This window comes from Uloborus diversus, chromosome 10 (assembly GCF_026930045.1).
Source record: "Uloborus diversus isolate 005 chromosome 10, Udiv.v.3.1, whole genome shotgun sequence".
In the NCBI taxonomy this organism is placed as follows: Eukaryota; Metazoa; Arthropoda; class Arachnida; order Araneae; family Uloboridae; genus Uloborus; species Uloborus diversus.
The window spans coordinates 120300208-120317424 of NC_072740.1; the positions used below are offsets into that span (position 1 = coordinate 120300208).

The following is a 17217-nucleotide window of genomic DNA, read 5'->3' on the forward strand; positions in this document are numbered from 1 at the left end:
CTCGTAATTTCCATTTGGCGTAGTATTCTTTCATTTGTACAAAAGTTCGAACACTGCTGTTAGAAAAATCTACGTTTCAGTATACAATGAAAATGTTTTTCTGCATAAAAAGAATTCCCTTGAGGTAAATCTAACACTTTTTTTTATGCTTATATTATGCTTAGTGGTCTGGACGGAGTCAAAGCTTTAAAAAAAAGGAAGAACACCCTTCGATTAACAGTCGACTTATCTGAATGATAACTGTAGCCTGCATAAAGGAGTCTAAACACCAAGTAGCATTCCCATTGCATTAATTTTATTACGTGCGTTAGCTGTTGCATGTTATGAGGACATGTAATGCGTAATATTAATCTAAATTTGCTATTATGTCGGACAGCCCAAGTTCACATAGTTTATAGCCGAACACACTACCGAAAAAAACTTATCAATTTAAACGAACAACTAAGTCCAGTGCTTTTAAGCTTTGTTTAAAAAAAAAAAAAAAAAAAAAAAAAAAACACACACACACACAGGTTAATTTTATTTTTTTTTTCCTTGCCGAAAGCGAAGCAAAAAATTGGAAAATTGTATTAGTACTTTGCTTTAAAAAAAATCTGCATAAGAACTACAGGCTGCATCAAGGTTTTGCAACAGCAAGGGGCGTTTCCTAAAACTTGATTTTTCGACCGTAAGTCTATTTTTCGTTATTAGCCGGCCTGATAAGTTTTAAAATGAGGGGGGGGGGAGTTTCTTCAAGAGATAAGAAAGATCTCGCATACTGACAGAAAAAAAAAATCCACAGAAATAATATATAAGATAAGATATTGAAGAGAAGTGTTTTTATTTTTGAAAATTTTTACAATTTGTTATCGCAGGCTGCTTGAACCGTTATGGCTTAGATGGCAGCACGTGTTCTTCATTTAACAGCACGGTTAAAATACAGAATAATTTGAACTAAGTTCTTTTTTAAGCGTAGCTTTTCGAATGTATAAAAAATGTGATAGGCTATTTGTTTTTTGCAAAAAGAAGAAAAAAAATATATTTCACCCTTCAAATTGAGGTAGTAATTTATTTATTTGTAAGAAGAGTCAAAAACTCATTAGAAAAATCTATATTTCAATGTACGATTTAATATTTTTTTTCTGAACAAAAAACAATTCCATTGTAGTCTGAAATCTTAAACCTGATACTTATATTTTTGCTAACATTTGCTTTAATTTTCTGAACAGAGCCAAAGCTTTAAAAAAAAAGTCTTACAATTACGAATCAATTTAGCTCCATGTCGCATCAAGTTTTCATATCAGCAAGGAGCGTTTTCATATCATTTATTCTATTCCCTCATATTTGCTATTCATTGTTCATGTTATGCGTGATATTTCTCTATTTTGTTGATGCAGACTGTCCGGACATGAGCCCGAACACTCATTCTCCTGGTTACCAGTCGAACGCTCTGCCGATCGAGTTATTCAGCTCTGTCGGACACAGTGCAAGTTAAAGTTACAAATTTAACCGAAAACCTCATGCTGGTTCTTTATAAAACATATTTTTGTGACAGAAAAAAACAATTTTTAGGCCGTGGGTTTATTTTTCGTCATTAGCCTGCACGATAAGCTTTAAAATAATGTGTAAATCAAAGAAATCGATCAAGAATTGAGGAAAATCTCGCGTAGAAACAAAAAACAGGGTACAGAAATAATATATAAGGATTTTTTAAAAAAAAATGCGTCACACTTCACCTAAAGAGTGAGCATTCGTTCATTCACTTCAAATATCACTTATTGAGGCAAAATACACCATCAAATCTGCGTTTTAGATTTCAATATCTCTGAGTTTTCTTACATTCATGAGGTGGGTCATGTCTCCCTAGGTGTTGGGTAAAGTCTCTAGCTCTAGGGATACTTGACCCATTTGCAGACTTCATGAATATTGTTACAAATTCTGTAAATAGTAATTATTTTTATGATTAATTTTTTTGTAATCTGGCTGAATTTGGCGTTTATGCCATTACCTTTCACCTAAAATTATCTTAGTAATGTAACCTATAAATAGTTTCTTGTAATGACTATACAACCCCATTACATTCGAATGATGTATATGGTCCCTCCATTTCTGAAGGATAAGATTTTTGAATGAATAAAAAGAAAATGAAATGGAACTTCGGGAATTACGTGGAATGTTTGAGAGCTTTTTTCGAGATTTATAAATAGCCATGACGGCATGATCAGTCAGTCTCGTTTCAGTCGCTGCGCTGTAAAGTGTGTAATTAGCCTTTGCGCTGCGTTTGTGCGTATTTTGATGTAAATACGTGTGTGACCGTTGAGTTTACGGTGTTAATTGATATTTGCCTAATTGCTATGGTTAATTTATTTCTTGTACATAGTTGTAAATAAATCTCTTGTGTTTTCCCAAGAACTGTGTCGTCATTTAAAGAGTTTCTTGAAGTGGCTGGACTCGTAACAATATAAATTTCTTGTACCATTTCTATTTAGAATTATGCTATTATTTTAAGCTATAATAATGCGTAAAATGGCCAACTATTTATGTATATTTTTTATTTCGTTGTAAACATTCTGCAAAAAAAAAAAAAAAAAAAAATAGGAAAATCAAAAAAACCAAACACATTGGGTCAAGTCTCATTAGTTTCCCTTATTATTATAATCATTTTAATGCGAAAGACGTAATTAAACTGATATTTTATACTGTTTTTACATTTCAATATAATTTTCAATCACTTTCTAGAACCAGCTGATTTGAAACATGGACACTTATATTCTCTTTTTTGCTAAAAAACAAAATATTTTTAAGGTTTTAACAAATTACGTACGTACGAACCATTCGTACTTAATTATGCGCAATTGAAACGAAATGTTTAAGCCTATTAATAACAATGACTTACTTTTTGGAATTTTAGAAAATCCAAAAAGGTCTAAATTTAAATTTTTAGTCACGAAACTGCTTTTTTCTACACGTTGAAGGGAAATTTTCCTGCTTTTTTTTTTTACTTATTTACATCTAATTGTTGAACACTTGTCACTTGACACAACTTTTATTTTCGAGGGAGACCGTGATGTAGCTAGTAGAACTAGAAAAATGGCTGTGTGGGGGTGTGTATGTATGTTCCTTTTAATAATTTCACAGTGTTTAGGTCGGATCTTTTTCAAATTTGGCACGAGGGTTCGTTGATGCTCGCGAATTCGCATAGGGGGTGTTCCGCCAAAATAAAGGGGTGAACTCCTCATGCCCTCTATCAATGTTTTGCCAGAAAATACGTGAAATGGAACGTTTACGCCCATTAACAATGACTGAAAATTTTTGGAATTAAGGGGTCTAAGGTCTCTTAACCTACAAAATTTTCAATTTTCTGGAAAAAATTTATGTTATGCATAATTTAATTCTGAACAATTTGATACCTTATTTATTACCATACGCAAAAAACTTTTCATGTTATCGTGAAAATGCGTAAACTTTCCCCATAGAGATTTATGTTTACAGCAATTGTTTAAGCCTCTTTTTCTCAAGTGCCGGTTTCTCGCAAGATATCTTCGAAAGTTTCTTATGTATTTCCGTAAAACTTTTCATGCGTGTTTGTCTGGCTTATTTTTATGATCTGAACCTAAATTTTAACTAAAAATAAAAGTTAATATTAAAAAAAATAAATAAATATTTTCCCCCAAAATTTTGGAAAATTTTGACATTAACTTATAAAATTTCAAAAAAAATTTAAATCATTTAAAAAAAAACAAATAAATTTAGAAGTTCAGATCATAAAAATAAACCGGAAAAGCAGGCATAAAAATTTTTACTGAAATATATAAGAAATTTTTTGAGATATCATGCGCGCAAAATGAGAAACCCGAGAAAACGCAACCCGAGAAAAAGTGGCTTAAACAGCTGCTCTTAACATAAATCTCTATGGGGAAAGTATACGCATTTTCACGATAACTTGAAAAGTTTTTTGCGTATGGTAATAAATAAGGTATCAAATTGTTCAGAATTAAATTATGCATAACATATATTTTTTCCAGAAAATTGAAAATTTTGAAGGTTAAGAGACCTTAGACAAAAAATATATAAAAAAAAAAATAAACAGGTCTAAATTTAAATTCTGCGTCTTCAAAATGCTCATTTCTACACGTTGATGGGAAATTCTACACTATTTTTTTTTTTCCTTTTATTTAGACCTGATTGTTGAACACGCGTCACTTAACACAATTTTTATTTTCGAGGTAGACCGCGCAACGAAGCTAGTGTAAACATAAAATGCGACTTTAAGATTAAAAATAAGCATCCAATGTAAAACCCATACAAAATGCAGAGACTCATGTTCAAGTCACATAAATAAATGTTACGATTAGGTGCCACGTGGGAAGAACAATTGCCAAGACCTAAACTGTCGTGACATTAATTTAGTTTCTAGTTTAGGATGCAAGTTCTTTTAATCGTTTTATATCTGCTTCAATTAGGACATAAAGAGACGGCAAATAGGAGTTTGGATAAATGAAAAGTGCTAGTAAGTGGTTAATTCAATACCAATACGTAGATGTTTTGCGGTGGCTGGTATAAAAGGAATATCTTCGTTCATTTTTACTAGAATCCGGAAGGAACTAAAGAGGATCATTCAATTTCTGTAGTACAGTAAGTACAAGGATATTTTTTCTCATTTCAGTTGATATTTCATATCAGTTCTTTTATCGAATGGAACTAGTGGTTGGCAACCTTTATCAACGCCATTTTTGACAAGTTTAATTAATATTTGTGAAGTAGGACACTTGTTGGGAAAAGATAAGTACACCTTCTAAAATAGTTTTCTACTCTCTCAGTAGTTAGTGTTATTTTTTAATTATTTTTTCTTGCATAAATGATGAGGCATTGAATGCTTTAAAAATGAAAGAACTAAATAGGATCCTTCAATCTCTGTAGTACAGTTAGTACAAGGATATTATTTGAAATTTCACTTCATAGTTTATACTGTTCTTTCATCACAATGGAACTAGTGGTTGGCAACCGTTATCAACGCCATTTTGACAAGTTTAATAAATATTTATGAAGTAGGACGCTTGATGGGAAAAGAGAAGCACCTCTGCTAAAGTAGTTTTCTACTCTCTCGGTAGTTATCGTAATTTTTTTATATGTTTTTCTTTCCTTTTTTCTTTTTCTTTTTTTTTTCTTTCTTTCTTTTTTTTTTTTTTTTTTTTTTGCATAAATGATAAGGCATCGAATGCTTTTAATCAGGAAGGAAATAGATAGGATCCTTCAAAATCTATAATACAGTAAGTATAGGAAGATTATTTTCCATTTCACTTGATAATTATTCTTTCATCACAGTGGAACTAGTAGTTGGAAACTTTTATCAACGCCACTTTGACAAGTTTAATTAATATTTATGAAGAAGGATGCTTGTTGAGAAAATAGACGTACATCTGCTTAAGAAGTGTTTTTCTACGCTCACGGTAGTTAATGTATTTTTTTTTCTGCTTTCTTTCTTTCTTTTTATGATGGTGATAAATAGGAAAATATTTTAAACCCTTTAAGAGTTATGGCACATATGTGTGCTTGACATCAAAATTTATTTTAAAACGTATCGAATATAAATAATTTATATATGCTATTCTCACCTTGTTGTTGTGACATTATAATCTCAATATTAGCAAAAAAAAATCTGTATTCATTTTTAGAAAATACATTGTAATTTTATTTTGAAAACATGGCAAATGAAATACATCGCACTCATACTGTCATGCTTCTAATTTTATTCTTGCGTACTTTTTAATTGTAGATTAAGGTTAGATAGTGTCATTAGGTATCTAAATATTTCTGAGTTAGATAAAAATTATGAAAATTGCTATAGCTTTGCATCTCTAATTGATCATATAGTCACAAACTTCTCATGTTTTTGCACAAAATTTACTCAACCAATTTTCACAAATCTTGACATAAATGTCATTTACGTTACTATTTAATAGCTTTATGTGCAAAAAATACCCATTCCCTACAGCAAAAAAGTGTTAAAACATTACCAACCGTGATGATAGTAGGGTCTTTGGTATTGTCACTTAGAAGTAATGGACTATCCTTTGTTTATTGTAATCAGACAAGGACTTGATTATTTTGCCATGACTACGCGATTTATAACAACAAACGAACCGCGCACGCAATTTACCGACAGTCCGCTTATGACATCCAGAGATTGTAGTTTCGTCCTTGTTATGGACCCATCATCCTGGAATAATTAATAGATATAATCTCATAGAAGCTGAGAGTGCTAACTAAATGGTAGCTAAAACAAACAGAATAGCAGCGAGAGTCCGCAGCAATGGTGTTGATAATCCAGTTCGTCTGTTTTCTTTCCTATAGGATGCCTATTCGGATGAGGGGTGCTCTGCTCTTTTCAATAGGCCTGTTGATGGTGGGATGCTTCACTCCGTGTTCAACTGCCTTTAACGCTCTACAAGAAGACCCTCTCCGACTAGTAAGTGAAAACTTCAAAATTTCATTAAAGGTTGATATTTCCTTAATAGTAGATCGAAATAATAACTCATTCACCAGTGTGATTCCAGTTGGAGTAATCTTCAATTGGATTCACAAGATTCTACCATTGCCAAATGCAGTAAATTTAGCAATTCAAAATTAAAATGCGCTTAATTTTTAATAATACAGCGTGTCCAAGAAAGATCTTTACCATTCTAAACATTAATAACCGAGTCACGGGTAAAATTTATTGCTGTTTGCAGTAAAAGAGTAAAGAAATCTAAGTTTCTTGAGCAATCAACGATTGCTCATTATTTTTATTTGATTGTAGTTGATGTCCTATTATTTTTGAGGTTCACCGGCCTTCAAGCAGGTGCTCTTCCTGGGTAGTGGCACCAGTGACTCCTTGTCCTTGTCCATGTCCTCCAGAATCCACTTCGTTTAAACCCGACCTTCTCGACTTTACATAATTCTCTTTAAGCAAAAACAACATCCAGCACACAACATCTCGCATACAGCATCCAGACCCTGGCATTAATTTGAATTTTGACTCCTGAATTCAAATCATGTTTTTCAACAATCATGATTGCGATAGGAGCCATTTGTAAAAACATGAAACCCAACGAGTAGGTTCCGATTGAAATTCATGATTTCAAAAAACACAACTTGAATTCAAGATGTCAAAATCTATAATAATGCTAGGGGCTTTACGCCAGATGATGTGTGCAGGATTTTTTTTTTTTGTCAAGCCTTCAATGAAGCTATACCTGAACACCCCATCTATAGCATAAAAAAATTCAAGTCTGTACTCTCCAAAGTGTTTAACATTTTGCGGTGCTATAGTAAAGATAGCTAATTGTAGGAAATCGCTTATTCTTTTATTTTCAATGGATGTATAAGAAAAGTGGTGGTCAGAACTGTAAGGACAGCAGAAAATTTCACAGAAAAAGAATTATTTCTGAAATAGTTTAGTGAAATTTGTGCACAAAATGACTTTTTATGCTAGAAATCATTGTGGAATGCAGAATATTTGAAAATCAAAGATATAAATGTTTTGCCGTGATTAATAAAGCAATGTCATTGTTGAAACAGGACAAATTATAAGGACAACGAGCGCTTTGCAATTAAAAACCCTAGTAACTTATGATGGGGTTGTTTCCGAAATTTTAAAAGTATTTTGGAAATGACATGATTGATAGCAAGCGTGGAGCGCAATATTTAATTCGGTTCTGAATTATCATAAGCTGGAAACGCGGTAGACAGCTAGCGTCAGCATTCAGTGCGGCAGAAGAGTACGTGCCATAGTTAATCGCTTTTGACCACGCCTTGTTTAAAAACCGGACATTAAAAAAAAATAATTAAAAATTAAACGTTTTGAAAGTAGAAGATATCCCTCGCTCCATGTTATCAATTTTTTTTTTTGCTCATTCTATCAACTTCAGTGACTAAAAGTAGTACTTATGACTCATGGAAACACACACACGTTTCCCCCTTTTTTTTTTCAAACATTATCAGTTTTGATGTCATGGAAGTTAAAGAACGATCTTGGAAATTTGTATCCTGACTTTTTCGATGGAGAAAATGAGTTTTTGCTTGTTTCGATACAGAATACCATTTTTTCTGTCACCCCTCTTGCGGTGACAGAATGCCCCACAAAGTTTCCATTAAACTTAGATCGAGTCTTTTGTCTGGAGAGTTCAGTAATTTCACGAAATAAGCATCAAGCAATGATTTTGCAATCTGAGAAACATGTAATTAGGCATTATTCTGCTGGAACAAATTGTCTAAACTCGTAACTAACGGCTCGTAACACTTTCTAATGTCAATTTTGTTATTACGTGTGCAAAATTTAGCTTCATTCTGGCAATTTCTTCTTGGTGTAGCAATTTTAATGGCAATTAGTGTATATGTGTATATGCAGTGCCGGACAAAAAGCTCAACCACTTTTCGTAAAGTAAGGGACTGATTGTTCTGTAACTTTTACCACATATAAAAGGTATGCTTCACCTGATAAGTTTAAATAAAAATTCTATCACCTATGTATTTAGGAGACTAGTAACAAATTAAGGAAACCAAACGTTTTTGGATCACTCGTTGTCATAAAAAGCAGGGAGTAAGTTGGAAAATAAAGCAATTGGTTTTTTTTAATACTATGTACAGTAGTTTACAGATTTTCGTGGAATTATCACTAATTTTCACGAAACTATAAGTATTTCTTTCAAAAATATCAATTTTGTTCGCATGTTTTTCGATCATTACACATGGAGCTTTCCGTCCTGACTTCTAACCTGGCTCGGACTAAACTTTCAGTAAACTTGATAGTGTACAAGAGAAGCAGTATAAAAATTTTAGATAAAAATTTTGAGTACCGTAAACGCGGGCTACTTGGGTCCTAGGGTCCTTCTTTGGCCCAAATGGAGAAAAAGATACAACGTCCCCTGTCAACCTTCAGTGCGCAATTTTTCAACATATTTTGACAGAATCCACTAGACAGCATCCCCAAGCACTCAACTATGTATACCAAGCAGCTCTATAGCTCTGCTTAAATAGCAACACTAGTGGTTCTGCGTTCCTTGTGCTAACATGTGCCTTCATAGCCTCTCAAACTTCTCCACGTAGAAGCAGTTCTACATCAGCTAAGAGTTTTTTAAGTACCTATTTATGAGCACACTTTAATACTCTATGGTGTAGTATAATTGTACTTCTTATTTCTGTTTAGGTTTTTTGTTAAAAATTTGACAATGACAACATGTCTCTTAACCTAAAAATTACGACCTACTTTGGCCCAGCTTAAAAACTTGAAAGAATCCGCCAGAGAGATTTTGAAAAGTAAAGAATAGCTAAAATTAAGACTCTAAATAGGAAAAGCACAAGAACAAACCTGGAATTTTCGGCAACGGATAAAAAGAGAGATTGCAGACTCAGGACTCAGTTACATGGCTTTCATTATGGAAGGTGAAGAGGAATTAAAAGTTGCAGGAGGTTTAGAAAAAGGTTTACCCAGTTGCATCTACTTCTTACAAATATTGTTAAATTTGTTGGAAAGTTTAAGGAATTTTATTATTGTAGAACGGAATGAGCTCAGGGTTCCAAAAAGATAGCTGTTCATGCGAGAGAAGGAGGGGCGAATTTTGAGAGCATGGAACGCACCAAACAGTTTTCGAAGTGACCGAAAATTTTAGATCCTTTGTTTTACGAATGGATTTATCTTAATGAAATTATTCAACCTCCAAAACTGATGAAAAGATGATTATTCTCTGTCGGCAATTTCTGAAACAATAATTAGGTATGCACACACATTTTTAAAAATAATAATTTTTTTTAAAACAAATATGTGTGACTCAAACTTGGTGTTAAATGTATTTTTCTCTCAAATAAATAGTTTCCCCTTTAAGCACACGTCTTTGATTCTAGTTAGTTCTACAATGATTTTAAATAAGGAAAACCACTTTGGGCCAAAGTAACCCAAACGCAAGGGTAACATTGGCCCAAATAAGAAACAATAATAAAGGGTAAAAATACGTGGAAATAAACTGATCATTATCCAAAAATTAAATTAAGAGATCTCTAGATGTGTGAAAGAAGTTTCCACAGCTTGGAAATATAAATGGTTATAATATTATTGAGAAAAGAATGAGAAAAGTTCCAAAATCTGGGCCAAAGTAGCCTGCGTCTACGGTATTTGATGAAATAAGAACATTTTAAGCAACATAATTTCTCATTACGCATGCGCGAAAAATAAGAATTTATAATTTTAAAAATTTCATAACCAAATAGATTTGACATCTTATAAAAAAAATCTTCCACTTGCATATCATAAAAACGTAAAAAGATGTCGGCAACCTTATGAGCTCCATGTCATTTATTATCCGATAAAAGAGTTCTTCAGGGTCACTCATTGTCACGTTACAATCAAACAAAAACTTTTTTACGTAAGCAGCTGGGAAACTTTCCTAAGAGCAATAAAACTACAAAATTCTGCTTAAGTTTTTACCAGGTTGAGTCAAAAGTTTTTTCGTATTTTCCCTGTCCTGGATTGGCAGGCCTGAATGTAACATATGAAAATTACAGTTCCTGCGCAGCTGATCTAAAATGGTAGAGTGGAGTTTGACCTCGATAATCCTTATCAGTTGCTGTGATTTCTCGTACCTGTGTAGACGTTTCAGTCTCTTGAAATGGCAGATGATAAGCTGGCAATTCGTGTCATTATGCGTTTCCTCTGGAAAAAAAGGTCTTAACGCAAGGGCAGCGGCAAAAGAAATTAATGTTGTTGTGGGTCCAGGTTCTGTGAATGAGCGCACTGCTCAAATTGGTTTAAACGTTTCAATGACTGTGTTACAACCCTTGAAGAAAAACCAAGATCTGGACGGCCATCTGTTGTCGATAACGAAGTTTTGCTGGAAGCTATCCAGCACCATCCGAGTTCTAGCACCCGAGCATTATCAGCATAACTTGGTCCTTCCCAAAAAAAACATTAATCGACACCTCCACCAACTGGAGCTCGTGAACAGGCGCTATCGAGAAGTACTTTTGTAGGTGAAAATACGAAAAACTTTTGACTCAACCTAGTAGGAATCAAAAATATGCCAGTTGATCAAAAAAAAGGTCAATAAGCTCTTTTCCTTCAGACCTTTAGTGTCCTTTTCTCTTGCAGTTAATGTTCCAGTCGAGGAATTCTTTGCCGGTTAGCTTTCAACGCTTGCGGCTGAAGCGAGGACCCGGATATCTTGGCGTCCGGGGCAGAAAATCCGAGAAGGTCAAGACCAAAGAACCTTTTCCCGGATTCATGGGAGTCCGAGGCAAAAAAAGCTTTCTCACCTACTCAGAGTCCAATCTCCCAAGTCATCTAAAGCCAAAAGCAGCATCTTGTTCACACATCTTGTCAAGTGCGAAGCTCTAAGGACCGACTGGAATTAAGTTGCATCATCGACGGAAAACATTTATCCTTTGCAATCACATTGCATTGGAAATCTTATTTGCTAACATTTGCTGTGTTCACCTCTTTGGTGCTCTGTGTTAAAAGGAGTACAACAGAAAGTTTTTGTAATTAATATATTTTAAGTGCGGAATGGATGCTCATTGAAGGAGGAATTGAATTTTTTATAGAATAAAACCTTCTGGTGAAATTCCAGCTAAATACACTTGTACGTTTTCTAACCGTTTTAAGTCAAGATGATTTTATCTTTTGACCGTTATGTTTTACACGAAATCGATGCTGCTACGTGATGCCAAAGTTTTCCCAGTTTTTTGAAATAACAAGAAAAACGAAACGATGCAATCGAAAAATATTAAAAAACAAAATACAAATATACGATATTTTAGCAGTGGTGGCAGAGAATATTTAAAATAATAATCCGGGCAGTAAATAAAAGTTAGAGACAGTCCGATAAATTAGAATTTGTTAAAAAAGAGTCTTTTTTTTTTGCAAGGATAAAATGGAATTAGGTTTGTAATTTCAAATAAGAAAAGTATTCCTACGTTTTTCATGTCAATCGGCGTTTCAAACTGCTTCCGTGTGTGAACTATTTTTTTAAATTACTGATTGGATATTAATTGAGGAGGTGGCGTTCAAAGGGTGTTAATGAGAAAAAATTGAAAAGTGAACTAAAATAAACTAAAATGAAAAGCAAAACAACTCTTTCTTGCAGTCAACAAGCTGTCTGCGCTAGAGATGGGCAATATCGTTCTTTTAAATGATCCGTTAATCAGAAAATCATTCTTTTTTTTTTTGCCCGTACATTGAATTTGTTCATTTAAAAACGCTGAAGATGATATCTATGCGAGAATTACCCACCGTACATCGGAAATGTTTCATTCTATCAGTATTTTAATGGAAATCAACTAAAATTTGCCAACAGTAAAAAATATGCAGATAAAAATTTAATTTAAAAATATTTTATTTAGATTTAGATGCGTAAAGCAATTATAGTTCATTTTGTAAAATATTTCTATGTGACCGAGTAGCAAGGGGACTGTAATCCATTCCAAAATCCGCATTTTTATTCAGCATAGTAAAATTTAAATAAATAAATTTAATTTAGTAAAAAAATTAATTAAATTGACGTGACGTCAGAAAATTAGCAAAATTGATCTTTAAAAAAAATCATCGAATACTGTCCTCCGAAAATATTTTCAGTGTTGAAAAAATTGTTATAATAAAAAACAAAATATGAACTTAAGTGAAATAGTGCATTTATTCTAAATAGACAAATCGTATCTCTAAGTGTATTATGGTCACAGGTGAAAACAAAGCAAAAAGGATTTTGAGCGCAAAAAAATTAAAGTGATATCTAAAGATTATTTAAAAAATAATTAATTAAGAAATTAAATGATAGATAGAGAGAGAACTATAAAATACATATCATTGTTCAAAAGATCGGTCATTCATTTTTTAAGAGATCCTAATGCACCGTTGATTTCAAGCAGCCGGTCATATGCTCCTGTTAGTTCGCGAACAACACATCCCTAATAGTCTGCACTAATCTCAAAAGTGCAAACATTTTTTTTAAATGTTAAATTAATAAATAATAAATGCAGGAATGGCCTGTTTCAAAGGATCACGGTAGATAAAAAGCGTCTCTGTGATTGATGACAGCGTTTTGTTTAACAGCTGAAAAGGAATAAATTCGTTTTGAACAAAAGTCTTATTTTTTCTGCATGAGATTGTTTTTTTATTTTTCTATATAAACTGTACTATACTGCAGTTGTAATTGGTTGCAAAATAATTCACATTTAGTTCACTTCTTGATTTTTCGAACGTCACCACCTCATATTTTTCGCACAATAAAGAATTCTTAATTTTTCTTTGTGGTCAGATATGATGGAAATGGTCATGTCTATGGCCAGACAGTTTCCTTGCAATTAATTCATTTAATCTTGGCACAAAATAAGTCAAAGTTATATTTAATTTAACTAAAGAATTCTTTTGTCGATGTAGTAGAGTAGTCTAAAATACTATTTTAGTGCTTTACTACAACTTAGACTAATAAGACTAAATTGTACTAAAATAGTATTTAGACTAAAATACTATTTTGGTACTTTACTACAATTTACGCTACTACAGTTTTAGAGCATACACTTTTCAACGGAGTTTTTACAATATAATCACGAAGTACGAACCTTTGAATTATTTTTGTTCACATTTTATGACAACCTAAAATCCAGGAAAAAATTTCCCCACCGCACTTTTTCACGAGTTTACACACGTGCTGTAAAAAATATAATGAGCTCAAATTCACAAAAATAAATGAGTGTATTAGCAGCCAATTGTACTTTAAGCTCCAAAAATTTTAGGGTTCCATGGTGATAAATTTTTCTGCAAACTTTGGCTAAAGAAGCAAATTTGTCACAAAAAGCTCATCCGCCATTTTTTTTTGGGGGGGGGGGAGAGATTCTAGATCCTCAGGATTTGGATCTCGGAAGCTGAAAACTTGCATAGGCTAGTTTCAAAGGCATCTCTACACCTCTATAAAATTTCATCTAAATTGGAGATGGTCGAGTGGAGACCACTAGGTCACTTGACAAGGAAATTTTTTTCGTCCTATTTTTCAGTCATCAGAGTAAAAATAGAAGACAGAAAATGAATCGAAAAATGAATTACAAAGCCTTGTCAAAAGCAGTAAGAGTTATTTGAAAGAGACTTTTGTTTTTGTCTGATGCTACCCAGAAACTAATAATTATTTTACCAATAATAATTAAGTGGGCACAATAACTTAACAATTTTCAAACTGCTTGAATTTTTTACGGTCATTTTCAATACCGTCAAAAAAGAAAAATAAAGGAGACATTTTAACAATTCAATAAATTTAATAGTATCCCAAATGGTAGGATGAAAAAGGCGTACTTTTTATAAACTGAAAAGAATAGTTTTCACATTTGGTAAAATTTTATTTTTCATCCAGGTGTAACAAGTACAATTTAGAATTTTCAAATGTTTTTCTAAGTTTAATTAATATAAGAAAATAAATTTCAGGTCTTTTTGCAGGCAAAATATTTATGCATGTTTGCCTGAAGAATGTGATGTGAGTTTAGAAGGTGGTGAAATAAGTTCTGTTCTCGCTTGATATTTCTGTGGTTCTTCATATCCATTTAGAGACATTTTCATTTCTTTTGGAAAGATAATCTGCATTGGGTAAAGATCTTTTACCTCCCCAAGCATTAAAATTTCGTTTTCCACCCCAAGCATTAAAATTCCTTACGTTTCTAAGGTATTGCGATGAGCTTCCGATGCCAAGAAGTTTGCTTAGGTCGTCAGATTCAACAGACCTCTTTCCACCCCATGGACTGAACTGCTTTTTTCGGTAGCCTTCCAGTTCTTCGACTTGAGCGTTCTTTCCACCATAACCCTGGTTGAAAGAATCGGTATCTACTTTTGTTGCGCTTAGAAATGGTGGAAGCTTCAGAGTCAGCAGATAACTGGATGAATCTTTAGGGTCGTTCTGTTCACGGATCTTGGTATCGTCAAAATCCTTCGATGACACAGAGACATCAGGCATGCTCAACAATGGTTTCCAGAGGGAAGCGATGACAACCACTAGCAAGATAGCACTGATGGACATCATCTACAGAGGAGGAATTAACAAATTTAAAATCATACCATTGTGAAATGCTTCAGCAAAGAATTGAAGTTTTAAAGCTAGGGACGCCTGGTATTAAAAATACCCTTTGGCGAAGTTAGGATGACCTTCTGGTTTGAAGTTGGTCATAACTGATCTTACATGAATATAAACAACCGAAAAGTATTGGTAATTATGTTAAAATCTCTGGGAGTTTTGATATTGAACCTCCACCCGCCCCCCACTCCCTCGCTGAGCCACTGAAAAGTCAAAGATTGAAATTGCTGACCAGCAACAAGCTCTAGCAACATCTTGGTTAGCTATAGTCAATTTATGAATTATCAGTGACTATCAAAATCCTTCTTAAAACTGTTTTCTAAGCAGCCATTCTGGAACTCGCCAATCGTTTATCGGCACACAGAAAAGAGACTCATCGCTGAGGAAAACGCGGCCCCATTTCATAACCGACCAGGTTCATTGACTCTGTCTAAAAGTCAATTGTAATTGCTTAGATTGGGTGACATGAAAACTAACCTCCTTCAGTTAACCGTCATTAAACTGATGTTCCCAGACCGAGTTTAGAGCAGTAACTATTGGGTCTGCTCGGCTTGTTGCTTAATAAAGAGGTCCTATATTGTTATATCATTGGTAAATCTAGAGTGATTAGAGCTCATTTACCTAGTGTTGGAGTCTTCAGGCACCACTGTTCCCAACTTTTTCTTACAGCCCGGTCAGAATCCCCAAATTAATGTAGTATGCTCCCCATCCCGCTTCCCTCCATCTAAAAACGCAGTTCCAAGCTTCGGCATTTGCACGAAAGATTTTTGAATGCAATCAAAAAAAAAAAAAAAAAAAACATAGAAATAGGGTGAATTAGTCCCCCCTCCCCCCCCCCCCCCACACGCACACAGAAATTGTCGCCCGGGGTAAAGGCACCGGCTTGCTCTTTCCTAAGTCAGGCACTGCAGAAACACCTTCAACACTAAGTTAGTTCTTATTTTGCACAAAAAAAATTGACCACTTATGAAAACCAGTTTCTAGAGTTAAGTTTATGTAGCACTGCAACTATCCTATTTTTGATAAGCTTCGCCAATTCAATACTGCTTTTATAAATAATTAGTGAAATCCTGAACTAATTTCACGGAGAGGGGATGAACCAAGTTTTACGTTTTTCTCCAGTAAAAAGTAAATCTCAAAAATCAGCTCCAATCGAACGCGGGCTTTCAGATGTGCACATCGGGGCTTTTTACAGTGCACGGGCTTTCTGATTAGAAAGCCCGTGCACTGTAAAAACAATTCCGAAACGTTACTGGTAATTTAAATGGGACGCTTCGGGATTTCGCAGGTTTTCACCGATTTCCTGTGAAAATTAAGTATATTTGCAAAAATGTTTCCTGAATTACTCCAAGTTGCACGAGTGCAGATTTCTCACTGCTGGGAAAAATATTTTTAGCTACCAGTTTAAAGATTAACTGAACGTATTTATAAAATGTATCGGCTTAAGAGCGATTACGGCCCACCCAGATCGGCTAAGCTGTCTATACGAGCAAATAAGTTCCTGGATTCCACAGCTTTGTAAGAATTTCAAGCAAGTGAGATGCTTGATACTTGCATTTCTGTCCCAACGTTGGCCCTATTTGCAATAATGCTTTTGGAGCTTCTTGGCAAATCAGGAAGGCGCCAAGATGCTACTTAAAACCTACGTAAGTTTTCGCTGAAGGTTCTAGAAACATGACTGACTCGCATTATTTGGAAGGATATAAGGATGTTTTCAGGAAGACTACTGTTAGCGAAAACATTCCTGTTTTTTTTGCAAGATATGTTATTGGATATTGGGCAAATCAGCTGCTCATGATTATCCAGGAATAGTTTTGAATCGTTTTTACAGTGCGGGCTAACGATCCATCCAGCTCGTATTAGACAGAAATGTGCGTTTATTCATGTATTAATGTGTTTAAGAAAGTAAAATAATAAAAAATTGGAATTTCAAACTAAGGCGTTCCTTCTACAAATATAGTGCATTCTTGATAAGCCACTTTGAACCATGTATTTATGTGAAAGAAAATCAACAACGTTTTATCGATCAAAATTAGCAGAATACTTCAGAGACGTGTTTCGGGGCTACAAGAAACCTCTTTTTCAGTGCAAAATAGTGTTCTTAGATGTAAAGACATCCGGTTTACCTGTTTACCGGATGTCTTTCCATCCAAAAACT

At 33.9% G+C, this 17217-nt stretch overlaps 1 long non-coding RNA gene across 1 annotated transcript; it reads left to right on the forward strand.

Moving 5' to 3' along the window:
- Positions 1-4583: 4583 nt before the first annotated feature.
- Positions 4584-11573, forward strand: LOC129231831 (uncharacterized). Its single transcript, XR_008581302.1, has 3 exons — positions 4584-4614; positions 6334-6448; positions 11102-11573. It is a non-coding gene; the product is annotated as an uncharacterized LOC129231831 (long non-coding RNA).
- The last annotated feature ends 5644 nt before the right edge of the window (positions 11574-17217 follow it).